Genomic DNA, 21,310 nt, shown 5'->3' with positions numbered 1-21,310 from the left:
CATAAATGGACCTCTCTCTCTCTCTGCAAACAGGGAGGGATCATTAACCCTCCAACTCTTTCCCCCACACACACTTTGTGGCCTGTCCACATGAACAGAGGAGGAGGTGAAAAGGGCATGGGATCGTCTAGATGCCCACAGCATGAATGAACCTCTCTCTCTCTCTCTGCAAACAGGGATGGATCATTAACCCTCCAACTCTTGCCCCCACATACACACACTTTGTGGACTGTCCACATGAACAGAGGAGGGGATGAAAAGTGCATGGGATCGTCTAGACGCCCACAGCATGAACGGACCTCTCTCTCTCTCTGCAAACAGGGCGGGATCATTAACCCTCCAACTGTTTCCCCCACACACACTTTGTGGTCTGTCCACATGAACAGAGGAGGGGGTGAAAAGGGCATGGGATCATCTAGATGCCCACTGCATGAACGGACCTCTCTCTCTCTCTGCAAACAGGGAGGGATCATTAAGCCTCCAACACTTTCCCCCACATACACACACTTTGTGGACTGTCCACATGACACAGAGGATGGGGTGAAAAGGGCATGGGATCGTCTAGGGGCCCACAGCATGAATGGACCTCTCTCTCTCTCTCTCTGCAAACAGGGAGGGATCATTAACCCTCCAACTCTTTCCCCCACACACACTTTGTGGCCTGTCCACATGAACAGAGGAGGGGGTGAAAAGGGCATGGGATCATCTAGATGCCCACAGCATGAATGAACCTCTCTCTCTCTCTCTGCAAACAGGGAGGGATCATTAACCCTCCAACTCTTGCCCCCACATACACACACTTTGTGGACTGTCCACATGAACAGAGGAGGGGATGAAAAGTGCATGGGATCGTCTAGATGCCCACAGCATGAACGGACCTCTCTCTCTCTCTGCAAACAGGAGGGATCATTAACCCTCCAACTCTTTCCCCCACACACACTTTGTGGCCTGTCCACATGAACAGGGGAGGGGGTGAAAGGGGCATGGGATCGTCTGGATGCCCACAGCATGAATGGACCTCTCTCTCTCTCTCTCTGCAAACAGGGAGGGATCATTAGCCCTCCAACTCTTCCCCCCCACACACACACACTTTGTGGACTGTCCACATGAACAGAGAAGGGGGTGAAAAGGGCATGGGATCTTCTAGATGCCCACAGCATGGACGGACCTGTCTTTCTGTCTGCAAACAGGGAGGGATCATTAGCCCTCCAACTCTTTCCCCCCCGCACACACACTTTGTGGCCTGTCAACATGAACAGAGGAGGGGGTGAAAAGGGCATGGGATCGTCTAGATGCCCACAGCATGAATTGACCTCTCTCTCTCTCTGCAAACAGGGAGGGATCATTAACCCTGCAAATCTCCCCCCCCCACACACACACTTTGTGGACTGTCCACACGAACAAAGGAGGGGGTAAAAAGGGCATGGGATCGTCTAGATGCCCACAGCATGAACGGACCTCTCTTTCCCTCTGCAAACAGGGAGGGATCATTAGCCCTCCAACTCTTTCCCCCCTCCCCCCCACTTTGTGGCCTGTCCACATGAACAGAGGAGGGGGCGAAAAGGGCATGGGATCATCTATATGCTCACAGCATGAACCGTCCTCTCTCTCTCTCTGCAAACAGGGAGGGATCATTAGCCCTCCAACTCTTCCCCCCCACACACACACTTTGTGGACTGTCCACATGAACAGAGGAGGGGTTGAAAAGGGCATGGGATCATCTAGATGCCCACAGCATGAACGGACCTCTCTCTGCAAACAGGGAGGGATCATTAGCCCTCCAACTCTTTTCCCCCTCCTCCCCCACTTTGTGGCCTGTCCACATGAACAGATGAGGAGGTGAAAGGGGCATGGGAGGGCATGAGACCACTGAGGTCCCTTCCCTCTCTTATCATTCTGCAAGTCTCCTGATGGAGAAAGGGGATGAGACTAGATGGCCACTGAGGCCCCTTGCATCTGTATCATTCTGCAAGTCTCCTAAATGAGAAGGGGGGTCAGACTAAATGGCCACTATCATTCAACTGGTGTGTGTATGAAAGAGCAAACTGTCCCATTCTTTCCTTCCAAAAGTAGCATTTTGTAAGAACCGTTCTAATTGGAAGGTGGCAAAGTGTCCCATGTGACCAAAAGGCTGTGGCTGAATGTGGATTTTTGTGACCAAAGGACTGGGGCCAATAGCTAGGGGCCTTTGGGCAAGGGAGAGAAGGCAGCGGCCTATCAGCTGCTGCGGAGGAAAGAGCTTCATCCAACTGGCAGAGGCTAAATGTCCTAAACTCATCTATATGATAGCCATCTTCCTGGCTTATTTGCATTTTCAAAATTTTCTTGTTTAGTTAGTCTAATTTTCTTTGCTAGCTCTACTTGATCTAATAATTGTAGTTTATGTTTTGTCAGCATTCTTTCTTTAATTATATTTTGATTAGATAGGATTTTCTTTGACTCTTTTTCTATTTTTTTAGGGTTTCAAGTAATATATTTTGTCTTTGGGTTTTTGCTTTATTTCTTCTACTTGAGTAGGCTACTGCAATCCCTCTCTGTTAGGCTTTCACCGTATCCCACAAATTTTGTAGGGTTGTTTCTTGATTTTTATTTTCCTTAATGAATAATTCCATTTCTTTTTTGACCTGGTCTAGGTATTCTTGTTCTTTTAGAAGTTGTATATTCAACATCCATTTTCTGTTCTTTTTTTCTGTCTCTTTCCAAATTGTTTAGTGCCATCTGGTTTTATTGGTGTCACAAATGGTGTCTTCCACCTGGTCTGGTCCACTGGTTCCAGGACTCTCTGCACTAAGGGTTTATCAATTTCAACATCTACCTTTGCCTTTAAAGCAAACGGTACACTCCGAGGCTTCATTCATTCATACTGCTGGATTCAAAAGAAAAGAGATAGGGGTTCCTCTATATGTTCCCAGTTTATCAACAAATCAGTTGGGAATTCTGCAGCTAAAATTGCAATAGCTTCTTCCCCTGTAACTGACTTAATTCCCCCCACAGTCAACCCCAGGGCATTGAACCAATCAAGCCCCAAAAGACGCGCTAGGAGTTTTTCTATAATTACCAAAGGCAGCTGCCCCTTGAAATTCTTGTATTGGATCATAAACAGTCCCTTTCCTATTATTGTATACTAATGGTAGTCATGTAATATTAAAGCACTATGCTGTAATCTCCTTTTCGACATTTGGGGAACCAAATGCTTGATTGTGCTCCATGACACAAGGGATACTGCAGAACTTGTTTGGGCATACCAGTGGCTCCTGCAATCAGCTGGGAGTGAACTGGTTCATTACAACAATCAAATAGGCCCACCTGCCTGGCCCCTGTGCTTTACTTACCCATATTTTCTCAGTTAATTCACACAGCATAGCGGATTGCCACGCCTCAGATGTGTTACGCCCAGTAGCAATGGAGAAGTTACATTTTTAAAAAACTGTGCATGTGCACGAGCGAAGCCAGCATGCAATCACCAAACCAATTGTTAAACCGGCTGTCAGGCCCAAGTCATTATGTGAAGTTGGAGGTTTTGGCCTGACATAGTTAGCAACGATAGGGAAACGGGAGAGGTGAGAGAGAGAGAGAGATTAATACCAATACACATTCCTTTATGCAGAGTCCAAGGGCAACTGAACTAACCAAGAACCTGGAGATGGAAGGGCTTGGAGTTTTCAACTTCCCCCTCCTGAAAGATCCAGCCAGAATTCAACAATACGAGGTACGGATGGAAGCATGGGGCTGAGATGAAAAACCCAGAGGCAATTTATTTCCCAGAGTTGGGATGGGTGAGATGCCATTGGATTCCTGAGTGGATTGGATTATTATTATTTATTATTTATTATTATTTATTAGATTTGTATGCCGCCCCTCTCCAAAGACTCCTCCTTCTGGGCCCCTGAAGTTGCCTCTCTACACGGCAACAATGAATAATGTAGTTTTCCCTTCCGCACAAGCGTCCCACCCTCTAAGTGAATTGGGAGATAGACAAAGCCCTCTTTTACATTAAAGGAATTTCAACCCCCACTTGACCCCCTCCCTCCTGCTTTTCTGATTGCAAATGGCCTGCCACTTTTCCAAGCTGAGATTGGAGGGAGAGGTGATTGTTTGCTCCAAATTAATCGGCAGTGGGATTATAGTCTCTCCAAATGGATGGATGAGTGGGAGGAACCCAGACTGCTTCCTAAATTGCATAATGAGGGGGCCCCTGAGTTGGATGATGTGCCAAGACAGAGACAGAGATCCGGATTGGTCAATTGAGGCAATCAGGGTGGCCTGTGAAGAAATTTGGGGGGAATTCAGAAAAGTTGCCTGCAACCTGAGGGAATGGCCAGAAAAATATTTGGCCCAAATTTTCAAAAGTGCCCTTGACCCAGAATTGAGAGAGGCTTGTGAATTGTATGGGGGAGGCAGCTGGGCCATTCAAGACTGGTATGCCATGGCAGTCACATTGGGTGATGTACTCCCTGCTGAGCAGGAACCTCCCCCACTCCGTGCACCAAATGATTCTTTAAGACACCACCTTTTCCCTTGAAGGGAATTGCTATCGATGTGACCAGACTGGCCATAAAAGGACCAACTGCTTGATGCCCCTCTCTGCCACAAAACCTGAGCCAAGCCAAGTAGCGGAAAGAGGATCTGAAGGAGCCCTGCTGCAGGGTCATTGGGCTTTTCAAACAACAGAGCTGTGCCCTCCTGAGGACTTTACTGAGGATGAAGAAACTATTCCTTCAGGAACCAGCCCTGATTGGAACGAGGAGCCCGGTGGAGAAGATGACCCAGTGATGAGTGAGCCCATCCATCTATTCCTCATTAAAGCAAGGATTAAAGTAATGACCATGGGGGAGGAGGAAGAAATACGGGCTCTGATAGATGACAGGGTGCTCGAGATGCCTTATCAGCAAAACCATAGTGGAGAAGTTAAAAATCCAGACCAGACCTTTAGTGAAACCTATCCGGTTCCAACAGGTGGACGGCTCTCTAGTGGGTGGAGTTCCCACTATGCTCCTGACTGAGTTAGTGGAGCTCGGATAGGCCAACACCATGAATTCCAGAGATTCATAGTTGTCCCCAAGATGCCGGAAGCAGTCATATTGGGTCTGGCCTGGCTGGACAAATGGACCCCCACCATTCATTGGGAGGGTGGATATCACCACCTCTGACACTATTCCAGAGAGTGACAGGAGAAAACCCCCTCCCCGGGAGGAGCCAGTTGGGTCTTAAGCAGCGGCTGCGATGAAGGAAAGAACACTTCCAGATCTCCAGAGGGTGCCCTTGGAATACAAAGACTTGGGAAAAGTTTTCAGTGAGGAAGATTGCAATGAACTGCCCCCTCACGGACCCATAGACTGTGTGATAGAATTTGAACCAGGGGCAAATCTCCGAAAACCTAGAATGTACGCAATGTCACCGAAGGAGTTGGGAGAGCTGAGAAAATACATAGACACCAACCTGAGAAGGGGATTCCTTCAGCCTGCCAATTCCAGGACAGCAGCCCCCATCTCTTTAAGGAGAAGGATGGAGGGGTTCGTCTGGTGGTCGATTACTGAAATTTAAATGCAGTGTGTGTGCAAAACACATATCCCTTCCCCCTTATGAAGGACTTACTTAATCATCTAGCCAAGGGAAAATATTTTACCAAACTGGATTTAAGGGAGGCTTATTACCACATTAGAATAAAAGAAGGGGATTAGTGGAAAACTGCTTTCAACTGCCCATTAGAGTTTCCAATTCTGAGTGATGCCATCTGGTCTGAAGGAGCCCCTGCTGTGTTCATGCAGTAAATAAATGAAGTTCTTCATGCCCACCTCTACAATGGGATTCTTGTTTACTTAGATGACATCCTTATCTACAGCCAGAATCTCCCTGACCACGTCAAATTGGTGAGGCAAGTCTTGAAGAAACTTTTGGCTGCTAAGCTCTATGTAAAACTTTCTGAATGCGAATTTCACCAGATGTCAGTAGACTATTTGGGATACCGCATATAAAACAAAGGCATAGAGATGGACCCAGCCAAGGTGAGGGTTGTGGTTGACTGGCAAGCTCCCCACACACGCAAACAATTACAGAGGTTCTTAGGATTTGCAAATTTCTACCGGCAGTTTATTCCAGCTTTCGCTGGAGTTGCCTTGCCCCTAACCAAGTTACTAAAGATTGGGTCAGCCCCTGCTAAGCCCAGACCGTCTCAGCCAATCAGGTGGACTATGGAATGCCGAAAGGCTTTTGAAAGGCTTTCAAAAGACTTTTTGCAAAGGAGCCAATCCTGCAACATCCTGACCCCAAGCGGAAGTTTGTGATCCAGTCAGATGCCAGTGATGTGACAATAGCTGCGGTGTTATTACAAGACAATGGAAAGGAGCAGTTGCTGCCTTGTGCATAACTTTCCAAAAGCTAACCCCCACCGAGAGGAGGTGGGCTATTTGGGAGAAGGAAGCATTTGCTGTACATGTAGCACTGAGGACATTGAGGCAATTTCAAGAAGGCAGAGCAATTCCTTTCGAAATGTGGACTGACCATAAAAACCTTGAAGCATTAAAAAACCCTTGGAGGCTTTCTCCTAAGCAAGTACGATGGGCCCAATACTTTAGACGTTTCAATTTTACACTGAAACATATCCCAGCTGGGAAGAATCTCATTGCTGACACTCTGTCATCCGGAAAGTAAGGAGAAAGCTGCACCTGTCCTCACTCAAGACCAGACCTTAGATGTTATGTGAGTTACCAGCAGAACCATTGGGCTGAATTGCTGCCTTTTGCAGAAGTAGCATACAACAATTCTGTACACATCAGCATGGGGCTAACTCCTTTCCAGGTTACCAGTGGTCAAGATTTCATTCCCATGCCGGAACTACCTACAGAATCTCTCTCGTCCATCACTTTGGCGGAATGGATGGAGAAGTTGAAAAGAGGATGGGAGGACACCAAGAAGGCACTGGCAGAGGCAGCGCAAGTGTACAAGAAACAAGCAAATAAACACCGATCTCCCCAAACGTCTTTTAGAGTGAGAGATAAGCTCTTTTGACCGAAAGGTGGCAGCTGCTGCTGCTACTACCTGCTTCCTCTTCCTTCTCATGCTGAAGGGCTCCCCTCTCCTCTCGCTCACTCGCTTTGTAGCTGACTCCTTTCCTTCACTGTGGTGATTCCTCGGTTTGGCTGAAGCTGAGTTGATCCAGCCAAGGTGAAGCGCCCCCTTTTGCCTTTCCGCACCCAGACACTCCGGGAGGTAACCTCCCGCCGGATGTATGGGAGGCAGAACGAGGGAGTCACCACAGTGGTTTATTCCCTCTCCAAGCCCCAGAGAAAGGAAAACACTCCGTTCACTCTGGACTGCCAAAGCCTCCTTAAGCACCACCGAAAGGCTCCTCTGGTAGCCCAGAAAAGCCCAAGATGGCCGGGATTAAAGGGGGAATGGCAGGAAACTGGCTGGGTCTTTATGCCACTCTAAAATTTCCTGGGAAATTTTTCCGGGCTCGGGTTCTTAAGTAGAAAATGGTTCTTGAGAAGAGGCAAAAAAAATTTGAACACCCGGTTCTTATCTAGAAAAGTTCTTTAGTAGAGGAGTTCTTAGGTAGAGGTACCACTGTATTTGGAAGATACTTTGGCATCTCAATACCATTTTTTTCCAGCTTAAACACACCCAGTGCCTTCAAACATTTCTCATATTTTTTTATTCCAATGTTCCCTATCATTTGTACATACTCTAGTTTGTCAGTGACTTTCTTAAAATCTGATTCTAACAAATGAAAAAAGGGCAGGATTTTGGTAATCCTGACACTTGATCCAATTTAGGATTTCCTTCCTTCCTTCCTCCCTTCCCTCCTTCGTTCTTCTCCAACTGCATGTTCAACTTGTGATCTGCTAAGATAACCAAAGCAGTAATGTAAAATGAAATATGTACTATATCCCTGGTACCTATCAACCAGACTGAACCTGGCTACAGCCATCTTTCTATTTCTCAGTTGCCACATAGAGGGTGAAGGAGAGAAGGAGTTTGGAATCCATTACTACATACCACAAAGAGTTTTCTCATGAGAACCAAGTGTTGGAGTAACCTTTTGCAGAAGCTAGGCCACCCAGATAGCCACAGCAGCTAACCAGCCTGCCAGGATATTAGGAACCTTTATCTTGAAGACAATTGAAGCCTGCCAGGATATTAGGAACCTTTATCTTGAAGACAATTGAAGACACTCACTGCAGTTTCTTAGGAAGATATTTACTCTTTAGTAGCAAATCTACACTAACTATTTACACTGCAGCTCTCTAGTAGTGAATATACAAAGTACTCACAATTCTCTAACTACTATTCTCAGTTACAATATATAGCTACAATTCTTCATCCATCACACCTAATTTCCAAGCCACACACTAAACCATACTAAGCCACAATACCTTCAAGCCAAGCCACACACCACAAGCCACACCTATGCAAAGGTGCATTATGTACTTTTGTCAGCCAATCAGGCTACATTACAATTTGAATATTCATCATGACTAGGTAGTTTTACATTGTTAAAGTTATACAATTCTTTTCTCTCGGCAATTTGGAATATTGCATCAAGGAGGCTCCAATGTTGACACCCCTTCCAATATTCCAATATTGCAGACACATACAAATATTCCATAATTTCTCTATTTTATACAAATCCATGTTAGCATATCAATTAATCATACTTTGCATTGCTTTCATGAATCCACAATCAATACATTTGTAATTTACATTTTTGATTTACACTCCATTACCCAAACCTACGTCATTATTTGCACTTATAATTTACAGTCTTGGTTACATACCACAGTATCTCTTTGTCTTTAAACAACAAATGTTAACTGACTTTTGTCCATAATCCTTTTTGTGAATACATACATTTGCATCCAGTTTCTCTTTGCTCTTTTGACAAACTAGCATTGTTAATTATTCTTTGCCTTTTTACCTGTTTCCATTTATTTACTTGTTGTGGTGGACTCTTTAACATTTCTACATCATTCTGTGGCTTACATAAAGTGTTAAATACATATACTCCTTGTGCATATCCAAATCTTTCAGGTGGCTTACTTATTTTAGATCTTTCAGGCCTCCTAGGTAAAACTCTTTCTTCATCTCTAGGCAATATTTCTCTATCCTTACTCATCTCTGAGGTTTCTACAGGCTTTAACATCTGTTCTTTTTTCATTCTCTTGCTTAACCTGACTCTGTATCCTGGAAGAACTTACTACATCATCATCATGATCACCATTAACTAACCTGGTTTATTCTATTTTTTAAAAAAAGTATGTATTAATTATTAACAACAAAAAGAAGACAAGACAAATACAGAACAAAGACAAAAAAAGAAACAAAAAAACAAAACAAAAAACTCAAAAATAAAACAAATAAAACAAACATGTGTTTGCCAACCTATATTGCTACTACAGCCTTCAAACTATTATTTTCTATATTCATTTACATGAGTCTTGGATGTGTTAATTTCACACTTATATCCAGTATTTTATATTAAAGGAATAATAAAGAATAACAAGATTGCTTAAAAAATAACATATTTGACTGTAGTGTAAATGTTTAAAATTTTAAATATTTTTTTTGGTCAATCCAATTATACCATTATACCATTATCCAATTATACAGTTTTCACTTTTTGAATTACTATATCATAATTATCTCTTTTTATTGTTGAACATTTTGATGTTAATCCTAAATACCTAACCTTTTTGACTATATTTACATCTAAGGAATTCTCTAATTTTTCATTTTGCTTAATTGTCATATTTTTAGTTATTATTTTAGTTTTACTTTTGCTAATTTTTAATCCTGAAACTTTTCTGAATTTTTCAATCTCTTCAAAGAAGATGGTAGCATTTTCTAACGGTTCTTCAAGGATGAAGACCATATCTGGTTCTGGTGGAGAAGCAAGGAGGAAGGCAGAAGTTGCAGCTCCACTGGACTATGGTCAAAAACATCAGGAATTTAGGAGTTTAATCCGAGTCAGCAAATTTGCTCTAGTTGTTTGAGGAAGCGAAGTGTAACTGCCTCTGAAGACACCCTGATTCAGCAATCTTCGTGGCATCTGGAGCTGTTTCTGGTCACGGAACACGGAACGTCGGCAGCCAGATCAGCTGGGAAGATGGCGGCTGCTCGCTGTCATGCCACCCAGTGAACGAGAGACTGAGAGAGCCGGCCAAAAGAACCAGAACCAGCTGGGGCATGCCAAAACCAGGAACCGAGGAGCGAACCAAGGGAACCGTGGAACTGGGAAGCGACCTGAGGGATCTGAGGACAGCTTGCCCCCCCGATGGGGCCAGGAGGTTGAGTGCAGTATGGTGGGAGCGCTCGGCATTGGAGGGTCCGTCAGGTGGAGGGCCTACATGGAGGAACTGGGCCGGCTGCTATAGTAAAGGAGGAAGCCAGAAAAAAAGTCGCGGAGGCCAGCGAGCTATGGCGAGGCTTATAGAGGGAGAAGGAAATCGTCCCTGTGGAGGAGGAAAGCGAGGAAAATATTGTAGCGGCTGCCAAGTTGTGATGAGGTTTCCGAAGGCTGTGTGGTGGCTGTGTGGCTGTGTGGTGTTGCTGAAGGACTGGGGAATTGGAGATGTCGCCCGACAGCAACAGAGACACAGGAAGGAGGCTGGGACAAACATCGAGAGCTGAGCAGTACTGTGGAGATCGGTGGCTGAGGCACAGAGAGAGACCTGGTAGTCTGCCTCAGAGAGTCTGGAGGACAGAATCTGTATGTCTACGATTTAGTCATCTCCTATTGAACTGTGCCGAACTGAACACTGAACATTCTTTGAGCTCACCTTTGAGAACTTGGTGCTACATGCTTCTGACTTGTTGATTAATGAATTTTTAATCTATCTCCTATTTTCTTAACTTTTAATATAATTAATTCTTAGATTTTTTAGTATTAATATTTAGTATTAATATTTTTAATTCTATATTTTAATTCTATTTTTAAATTAAATTATTGGGGGGGTTAATTGATGGATAATTGGGGCGGGGGGTAATAATATGTATGGAATGAATGATTGAGATGGGTGGGATGGGTGGGATTATGGTATAGATGAGGTGATTGGGAATGGTACGATTGACTTACTTGGCCCACCTGACGTTAGAGAGGCAGGAGGGGAAGGGGCACCTATCTCTGGGGTGGCAGAGGGTCAGAATATCCCAGTGCTGCTGGGGAGAGGCAGATATGGCAGGAGCCATGGAGCTAGCCATTGCAGGGGAACGAGAGATCACTGCTTAAAAGTGATCCCTTGTTCCGGCTCCGTGAGCCCAACCCAGGGTACTGGTGACGAGTGTAATTCTGGCCCTCGGCTCAGGCTGCTGCTACTCAATGCCGGGTCGGTGGTAAATAAAGCTCTCCTCATCCGGGATTTGATCCTGGAAGAGGGGGCCAACCTGGCATGTGTGACCGAAACCTGGCTGGGCCCAGAGGGAGGAGTTCCTCTCTCTGAAATTTGCCCAGCCAGGTTTCAGATATGGCATCAGCCTTGACCCCAGGGAAGTGGGGGAGGAGTAGCTATTATAGCCAGGGAGAGCCTTTGCCTAAATAGACGAATAGCAACAAGCCCACCTGAACCCCTAAGTCCTACTTCACCAGGAGGGACTCATAACCCGCAATCTCTGGAGCAGCAAGAGTCCCTCCTGGTGAAGTAGGACTTAGGGGTTCAGGTGGGCTTGTTGCTCACGTACCTGCCTCCCAGCTGTGTGTCAACAGCCCTGCCTGTGCTGCTCAAGGAGGTAGCCAGGCTGGCGGTGGGGTTCCCCAGACTTATTGTCTTGGGGGACTTTAACCTGCCATTGCTCGGTGAAACCTCTGGGCTAGCGCAGGAGTTCATGGTCACCATGACAGCAATGGACCTGACTCAAGTAGTACAGGATCCGACTCACGAGGGGGGCATGCACCCGACATGGTATTCCTCTCTGAGCAACTGAGTAATGGTCTGAGACTAAGGGGCTTAGAAGTGTTGCCTTTGTCATGGTCAGACCATTTTCTACTATGGCTTGACTTCCTGGCTCCAATCCCCCCCCCGCAGGGAGGCGGAACTGACTAGGTGGTTCCGCTCCAGATGCCTGATGGACCCAGAGGGCTTTCAAAGGGTGCTTGGGGTTATACCAGATGCACTCATCCACAGTTCGGCATAGTCTCTTGCCGTGATCTGGAATAAGGCTGTGGTGGAGGCTCTTGACCAGATTGTGCCGTTGCGACCTCTCTGTGGCACTAGACCCCGGAGAACTCCTTGGTTTACTGAGGAGCTCCAGGAGTTGAAACGCCAGAAGAGACGTCTAGAGAAGCGATGGAGGAAGAGACCGAATCCAACTGAACACTTGTAAGAGCTCATATTAAGATTTACAAAGTGGTGCTCAAGGCGGCAAGATGCACGTATCAGCGGAATCTCGCCCAGCCGCTCTGTTTAGGGTGACCCGTTCCCTTCTTAACCAGGGGGGAGTTGGCGAGCCATTGCAGGGCAGTGCCAAGGACTTTAACACATTTTTTACTGATAAAGTCACTCAGATCCGGGCAGACCTCGACTCCGATTGGATAACAGAGTCGACTGACAACGAATCAGTCGAGGTGACTGGGGCCCATCCTTGTCAATCTCTCTGGGAAGAGTTTGATCTGGTAACACCTGATGTATAAGGCCTTTGGAGCTGTGAATTCCGCCACCTGTTTGCTGGATCTGTGTCCCTCCTGCCTGGTTTCAGGAGATTGTCAACACTTTGTTGGGGAGGGGGTCCTTCCTGGCTCCCTACAAGGAGGCACTTGTGCACCCCCTCCTCAAGAAGCCTTTCCTGGATCCAGCCATCCTTAACAACTATCATCCAGTCTATCCTTTATGGGGAAGGTTGTTGAGAAGGTGGTGGGGCTCCAGCGGTCCTTGGAAGAAGCCAATTATCTAGGCCCTCAACAGTCGGGTTTCAGGCCCGGCTACAGCATGGAAACTGCTTTGGTCGCGTTGATAGATGATCTCTGGCGGGCCCGGGATAGGGGTTTATCCTCTGTCCTGGTGCTTCTTGACCTCTCAGCAGCTTTCGATACCATCGACCATAGTATCCTTCTGCGCCAGTTAGGGGTTCGGAGTGGGAGGCACTGTCCTTCAGTGGTTCTCCTCCTACTTCTCCGGTCAGTCACAGTCGGTATTAGTGGGGGGTCAGAGGTCGACCTCTAGGTCTCTCCCTTGTGGGGTGCCTCAGGGGTCGGTCCTCTCCCCCCTGCTATTTAATATCTACATGAAACTGCTGGGTGAGATCATCCAAGGGCATGGGGTGAGGTATCATCAGTATGCTGATGATACCCAGCTGTACATCTCCACCCCATGTCCACTCAACGAAGCAGTGGAAGTGATGTGCCTGGAGGCTGTTAGGGTCTAGATGGGTGTCAACAGACTCAAACTCAACCCAGATAAGACGGAGTGGCTGTGGGTTTTGCCTCCCAAGGACAATTTCATCTGTCTGTCCATTACCCTTGGGGGGGATTATTGACCCCCTCAGAGAGGGTCTACAACTTGGGCGTCCTCCTCAATCCACAGCTTACATTAGAGAACCATCTTTCAGCTGTGGCGTGGGGGGATTTTGCCCAGGTTCTGGACCAGGACTCACTACTCAAAGTCCCCCATACCCTCATCACCTCGAGGCTCGACTATTGTAATGCTCTCTACATGGGGCTACCTTTGAAGAACGTTTGGAAACTTCAGATCATGCAGAACGCAGCTGCGAGAGCAATCATGGGCTTCCCCAGGTATGCCCATGTTACGCCAACACTCCTCAGTCTGCATTGGTAGCTGATCAGTTTCCAGTCACAATTCAAAGTGTTGGTTATGACCTATAAAGCCCTTCATGGCATCGGACCAGAATATCTCCGGGGCCACCTTCTGCCGCACAAATCCCAGTGACCGATTAGGTGCCACAGAGTTGGCCTTCTCTGGATCCCGTCGACAAAGCAATGTCGTCTGGCAGGACCCAGGGGAAGAGCCTTCTCTGTGGCGGCCCCGACCCTCTGGAATCAACTCCCCACGGAGATTAGGACTGCCCCCACCCTCCTTGCCTTTCGTAAACTCCTCAAAGCCCACCTCTGTCATCAGGCATGGGGAAATTGATTCTCCTGGGTCATTCCTGCTTTGTGTATGGTATGTATGAGATGCATGATTGTCTTTTATATTAAGGGTTTTAAAGTGTTTTTAAGTATTGGATTTGTATTGTATCGGACCAGGTGATTTGTTATTCTTCAAGTTCTTTATAATTTCCCTTAATTCTCTTAGGGTAATCTTTTTATTTAATAATTCCTTGTCGTTCTCTGAGATTGTTGGTAGGTCAGTTTGTTCTAAGTAGTTCACAATTTGATTTTCATTTACTTCTTCTTGCTTATATAAATCTGTGTAGAATTCTGTTATTATTTCTTTTTTGTTCTTTTTGTCACTTTGCAAATTTCCTTTTAGATCAGTTAGCTTATCTATATTCCTATCTGCTTTTTCTTTAGCTATTTTATATGCCAACCACCTGCCAGGCTTATTTGTGTGTTCAAAAAAAAATTGTTTTGTTCTTTTCAGTTTTTGTGCCAATTCCTCTTGCGTTATTATGTTAATTTTATGTTTTGTTGTATTTAACTCTTCTAATATTTTTGTATCGGAGGGTTTTTTTTGCAAATCTCTTTATAGCGTTCTTAAACTTGCTTCTTGTTGTGAGCCACTCCGAGTCTATGGAGAAGGGCAACATACAAATCTAATAAATAAATAAATAAACTAATAAATATCATCAGCATAAGCTTGTAATTTATATTCCTCTTTTTTAACTTTCATGCCTTTTATTTCTTTTTTATTTCTCATATTTCTTAATAAACTTTCCAATGCTAATATAAAAATTAAAGGGTCAAGAGGGCACCCTTGTTGAACACCTATTTTATTGGTCATATCTCCGTTTATCAAGACTCGTGCAGTTTGTTGATCATAAATTGCTTTTATTATTCTACTAAATTTATTGCCAAATTCCATTTTGTTGAGTAGTCTGATAAAATAGGACCAATATTTATTTTATCGAAAGCTTTTTCTGCGTCAATAAAAATGAATGCAGCTTTTATTTAACAACAAATCTTGTATTATCAATTTTATAAGCAATTTCCCTCCAAGCATGTCAACCACCTTTACCAAAACAGCCAAGAAAACAAACATTACAGGAAGCCCGAACACCCTCAACTTGAAACAGACTACAGAGATGGCCTTGACAGAAAAACAAAATCAATTACCGACATTACAGTCAATTCAAGCCTCTCTGGATTTGATCCAAGAATTTATGGCTAGAAGTCAAGAGACCTCCATTGCAACACAAGAAACGATGGTTAAAAACCAAGAAGAAACCAACAAAAATTTTGAGAAGATGGCTGATAAAATCGAAGGCCTAGAGGCAAAAATGGGATCAATCCAGGAAACGGTCAACAACCATGAGTTGAAAATCAGAAACATGGAAGAAAATATAATAAAAACAGACAAAAACATTGTTCTTGTCGAGGGAAGATTAAGGGCGGAAAATAAGGAGTTGGAAGGGGCCGTGGCGGTTCTAGAGATGGAGAAAGCCTCCTATTATCTTCGTTTTCAAAACGTCCCCGAGCAAGCGGACGAAGATCTGACTTCCAAAATGGTAAAAATCCTATCAGAAAATCTGCAGATAGACGAAGAAGAAGTAAAAAATGATATAGACGAGGTCTTCAGGATCCAGACAAATTATGCCAAAAAAAACAAAGTCCCAAGAGAGGTACATATCCGTTTCACGAAAAAAAACGCAAAGGATGCGATCTATAGAAACACAAGAAACGAGCAAATTCTGTTTAACGACAGAGAAATAACTATACTAAAACAGGTACCCAAGAGAATTAGAGAGGGACGAAGGGAGTTTCACTTCTTGACCGCTAAACTGATGAGAAGGGGAATCTCATATAGATGGCTGATCCCAGAAGGCTTGTTGGTGACTTGGAAAGGAAGAAAATACAAGATCGATTCTTTCGAAAAAGCAGACAATTTTATTATACAACATCTAGAAGGAGAAAACACACTTGGCCCTGAAGGAGCCCCTCAGACCAGACCAGAAGAAAATGAGCAAGGACAACAAAGTGCAGAAAGCGAGAAGGATCGTAGTTTTAGAGAAGAAAACAGAGTAACAACAAGAGCAACAGCAAAAAGGAAGTAGAAAGGAAAGTACACAATACCAACCATAATAGACCATACATTTAGATAAATAACACACAATAGGGGGGTCCTTCGGCGAGCAAGCAAATTTTTTCTACTCCCTCCCTTTTTCTTTTTCTCTCTCTTTCTCACTCCCCGTATCCTTTATAAATAAATATGAAATTATTAAAAATTTTCTCAGTTAATATAAACGGACTAAACTCAATTATAAAAAGAAAACAAACGATGATTAAATTGAAGAAGGAAGAAGCAGACATAATCTGCTTACAAGAAACGCACATTAGATCGCAAGATCAAAACCTACTTAAGAATAAAAAATTAGGGAAACTGTTTACGGCGCTAGCAGAAACAAAGAAAAGAGGCATAGCAGTGTATGTAAAAGAGAGGCTACAACCAGAGCTAATTTTTGCTGATCCCGACGGAAGAATACTCAACTTGAAAATCAAAATTGGTCAAAGTCTTGTAGTCTTGATGGTGATATATGCCCCAAATTCAAACCAATCAGAATTTTACCAAAAAATAAATGATCAATTAATACAATTAGAAGCAAAGAATGTGTGTATATTAGGAGACTTCAACGCGATCACTGATAAAAAAAAAGACTATAAAACATCCAAAAAAAAAATTCAGGATAGGAAAATCCTACCTAACAAATTTTTTGAACTAACAAGAGAATTTAATCTTTTGGATCTATGGAGAGAAAGACACCAGGGGAATAGTGAATACACCTTTTTTTCAAACCCACACCAATCCTGGTCAAGAATAGATATGGCCTGGGGTGACCTGAACATAGATAAATATATAGAACAAGTGGAGATTGGTCCCAATATTTGGGCAGATCACCACCCAATCACAATCAAGATAAAAGAACCAAGGAAAAACTTTCAAAAGTGGTCTTTGAACCAATTATTACTTAAAGAAAAAAATTACACTGACCAGGTTAAAAAAGAACTAATTCTATTTCTTAAAGATAACTGGAATGATGATACTTCTGTACAAAATCTATGGGACACCTTAAAGGCATATTTAAGAGGAATCACTATATCATACTCCTCTAGAGTAAAGAAAATTAAAAATCAAAAGATTAAAAATTATTTAGTTAGAATTAAACAATTAGAAATAGAATTACAACAAGATCTCTCGAATGAGAAACTTACAGAGGAAAAGGACAAATTAACCCACCAAATTAATCTAATGGCTCAGGAGGAGTTAGCAGGGAAACTAAAAAGAGCTAAATTAGACTACTTCGAAAATGCAAACAAGCCGGGCAGATGGCTTGCCCACAAACTAAAAAAAGAAGAAAAGGAACGATATATTCATTCGCTAGAAGATAACAGGGGAGAAAGACAATCCACTCTAGAAAGGAAAAAACAAATTGCCACTGATTATTATATAGAATTATATAAAAGGGAAATAAAAACCCCAGAGAAACAAAAGTTGTATATAACAAAATCGGAACCGGGAGAATTGACGGACAACGAAAGGGAAAGATTAAACAAAGAAATTACGATAACTGAACTAGAGGAAACAATCAAAAATCTGAAAAATAATAAATCCCCAGGCCCAGACGGCATCATTTCTGAATTCTATAAAGAATTCTCCACTGAGTTAGGAGACCTCCTACTAACACTCTATAATGAAGTCCTAGAAAAAGGCCTAATGCCCAACTCATGGATGGAGGCATTCACAAGTCTGATTCCTAAAAATGAAGAAGAAAAGCATAGAATCCAAAATTATAGACCTATCTCCCTGCTAAATGTGGATTATAAAATTTTTATGTGTTTAATGGCAAACAGACTAAAAACAGTTTTAAATAATAAGATACATTCCGACCAAAACGGCTTTCTACCCGGCAGGCATATAAGAAATAACACGAGGATAATATTAGACGTATTAGAATTTTATGAAAAACACTCAGACAAACAATTAGCTCTTATTTTCTTAGACGCCCAGAAGGCTTTCGACAATCTAAATTGGGGATTTATGATAGAAGTAATAAAACATATGAAATTTGGTGCCAAATTTATAAGAATGATCGAGACAATTTACCACAAACAACACACAAGAATAGCAATAAACGGAGATTTAACCGATAGAATTCAGATTGAAAAAGGAGTTCGGCAAGGCTGCCCACTTTCCCCATTACTATATATTCTCACTACAGAAACCATGCTAAGACAAATTAGAGCCAACTCTAAAATAAGAGGATTAAAAACTAAAAGACAAGAGTTTAAATTACAGGCATACGCGGATGATTTGGCCCTGATACTAGAAAACCCACTGGAATCGGGGAAATTTATTATGAAAGAGGTGGAGGATTTCGGCGAGGTAGCAGGTTTAAAAATAAATATGCAAAAAACTAAAATTATAACCAAAAATATGACAAAAGAGCAGGAAAATGATCTGGAAGAAATTTTGAAAATTAAAATAGTCAAAATAGTTAAATACTTGGGGATCTTACTTACAAAAAAATGTAGTACTATTAAAGAAGATAACTACGAAAAATTATTAAAGACAACTGAGAAACAATTAAAAGACTGGGACAAGTTGCAAATTTCACTACTAGGTAGAATAGCGACAATCAAAATGTCAGTACTGTACTGCCGAAATTCTTGTACCTCTTTCAAACAATCCCAACAAAATTAAACAACGACTTCTTCAACAGATTGAATAAAATCACTTCTAAATTCATATGGAACAATAAAAGACCCAGGATCAGATTAAAATGGCTACAAGATAGAACTAAACAAGGGGGTTTAGGATTACCGGACTTTAAGATTTACCATTTATCTTGTAATTTGCTATGGATAAAAGACTGGATAGAGCTTAAAGCAGAGAGAATACTAGCTCTAGAAGGCCATGACTTACTCTCTGGCTGGCACAATATGCTATGGAATCAGCACCAAAAGATTCCGACTTACTTTAAAAACCACATGATCAGAGATGTTTTAATAACAACATGGCTTAAATTAAAAAAGGACCATTATACAAAAATACCTAGATGGTATTCCAGTCTGGAAGCTCTTACTCACCCGAACACTATTGAATTAAAAGATATGATAACTTATAACCACTTATTAAATACAGAAGGAAATATAAAAACGAAAGAAGAGTTAGCAGAGCAGAACATAACCCTGAACTGGTGGCCATATAGGCTAATACTTTCAAAATGGCAAAAAGACACTAAAAAAGAAGGAATAGCAGCACACAACACTCCCCTGGATAAACTTATATTAGGAAGTGATAAACATTTTATTACAAGAATATATAGTTACTTAATAATGTATGAAATGGAAACGGAAATATCTAAAGACCCAATGACCAGCTGGGCAAAGAATTTCAGCTACAATATCCATATAGAACAATGGGAGACAATCTGGAATAAAAATTACAAAATCACGAAGTCAGTATCATTCAAAGAAAACATCATAAAAATGTTCTATAGGTGGCATATGTCGCCATCAAGACTAGCACAGATCTTTCCTAAAACCAGACCAAATTGCTGGAGGTGTTCAAATCCGTCGGGAACCTTTTTCCATATTTGGTGGAGCTGTCCAAAGATAAAAAAATTATGGACTAAAATAAAACATTGGATATTCGAAATTACGGGCACAAACCTACCTCTCAAACCGGAGATCTTCCTATTGGGAATAATAGACATAAAAATAAGGAAAACAGATTATCATACAATCCAACACATTATAACAGCAAGCAGAATATCAATAGCCCAAAACTGGAAAAGGGAGGAGGTACCATCAGACAGAGAAATAATCAAAAAAATATTTGACTGCGCCGAATATGATTCCCTAACACAAAAACTGAAAGATAATAAAGAAACAGAAAATATAACCACATGGGATAAGTTCTATAACTGGATCGAGGAAAGGGAGAGAGAGACAGAAACGAAAGGAAACTGAGTAAAGGAGAATAAATCACAAAGAGACCAGGAATGAAGAGAAAGGAGGAGAAGAACAAGACAAAATAACTTATTTGATTGCTCGCCGATATCCTTTTATTTATTTATTCAATATGAAGGAATATACCAGAAACATAACAATTAGAATTTTAAACGCAACACCTAGAAAAGGAAACACTAGACTAATAGATTAAGCAAATTTTAAGAAACAGGATACCACTGAAAGTATAACCGGAAAAATGAAATATAAATATAACTGCAGGTTGGCAGAGGGGGGGGAGGGAAAAGGGGTGTCCTACGTTGTTGTTTTTTTTTTTTTGTTAGTGTTAAATGTGGTTTGTTCGACCTTAATGAAAATAACAATTAGACACATATGATAAGAACACCTTGTCCTGTCCATACTGTTTTGTATTGTCTTTGTATATAGTTTTGTATATATATTCAATAAACACTATTTAAAAAAAAAAAAATGAATGCAGCTTGTTTGTCATTATAAACGTCATAGTATTCTAATGCATTTAATATAATTCTTGTGGGTTTTTTTATTTGTCTATATGGGAGAAAACCATTTTGCTGGGGTGAATGAATTTGTTTTTAAAAAAATTAAGTCTGTTTGCCATTATTGCAGCCAGAATTTTATAATCTGTGTTTAATAATGATATGGGTCTATAATTTTGAATTTTTTGCTTGTCTGCTTCATCCTTAGGTATTAAACTAATATATGCCTCCTTCCAGGATTCTGGAACTTTCCCCTTATCTAATACAGTATTTCATTAAATAGTTCTAGAATTATTGATTCTAATGAATTTTGGGTTACTTTATATAATTCAGAAGGGATGCCATCCGGACCAGGTGATTTGTTATTCTTCAAGTTCTTTATAACTTCCCTTAATTCTCTTAGGGCAGCGTTTCCCAACCGGTGTGCTGCGGCACACTAGTGTGCCGCGAGACACGGCCAGGTGTGCCGCGAAGTCTTTGGAAGCTCCAGCTGGGCGGGGCGCTGCCAGTGCCGGACCGCCAGTGCCTCTGACCTGGAGCTCCCACTCGCAGCTGTCCCCCGGCTGCTGCCTGATGCAGCTGTTTCCGGTGCTCTCCTGCTGGGCCCCAAAGAAGGAAGGCGGGAAAAAGGAGGCAGGGGCGGGGAGGTGTGGCAGTAGGAGTAAAGGGAGCCGCGGCCGCCCCTGCCTCCCTACGGTGCCTCCGGCCAAACACGCCCCTGGCTTCTCTGCCCTGC

The sequence above is a fragment of the Erythrolamprus reginae genome, chromosome 3 (genome assembly GCF_031021105.1).
Source record: "Erythrolamprus reginae isolate rEryReg1 chromosome 3, rEryReg1.hap1, whole genome shotgun sequence".
Lineage (NCBI taxonomy): Eukaryota > Metazoa > Chordata > Lepidosauria > Squamata > Dipsadidae > Erythrolamprus > Erythrolamprus reginae.
Note: the sequence above shows the minus strand (reverse complement) of the source record.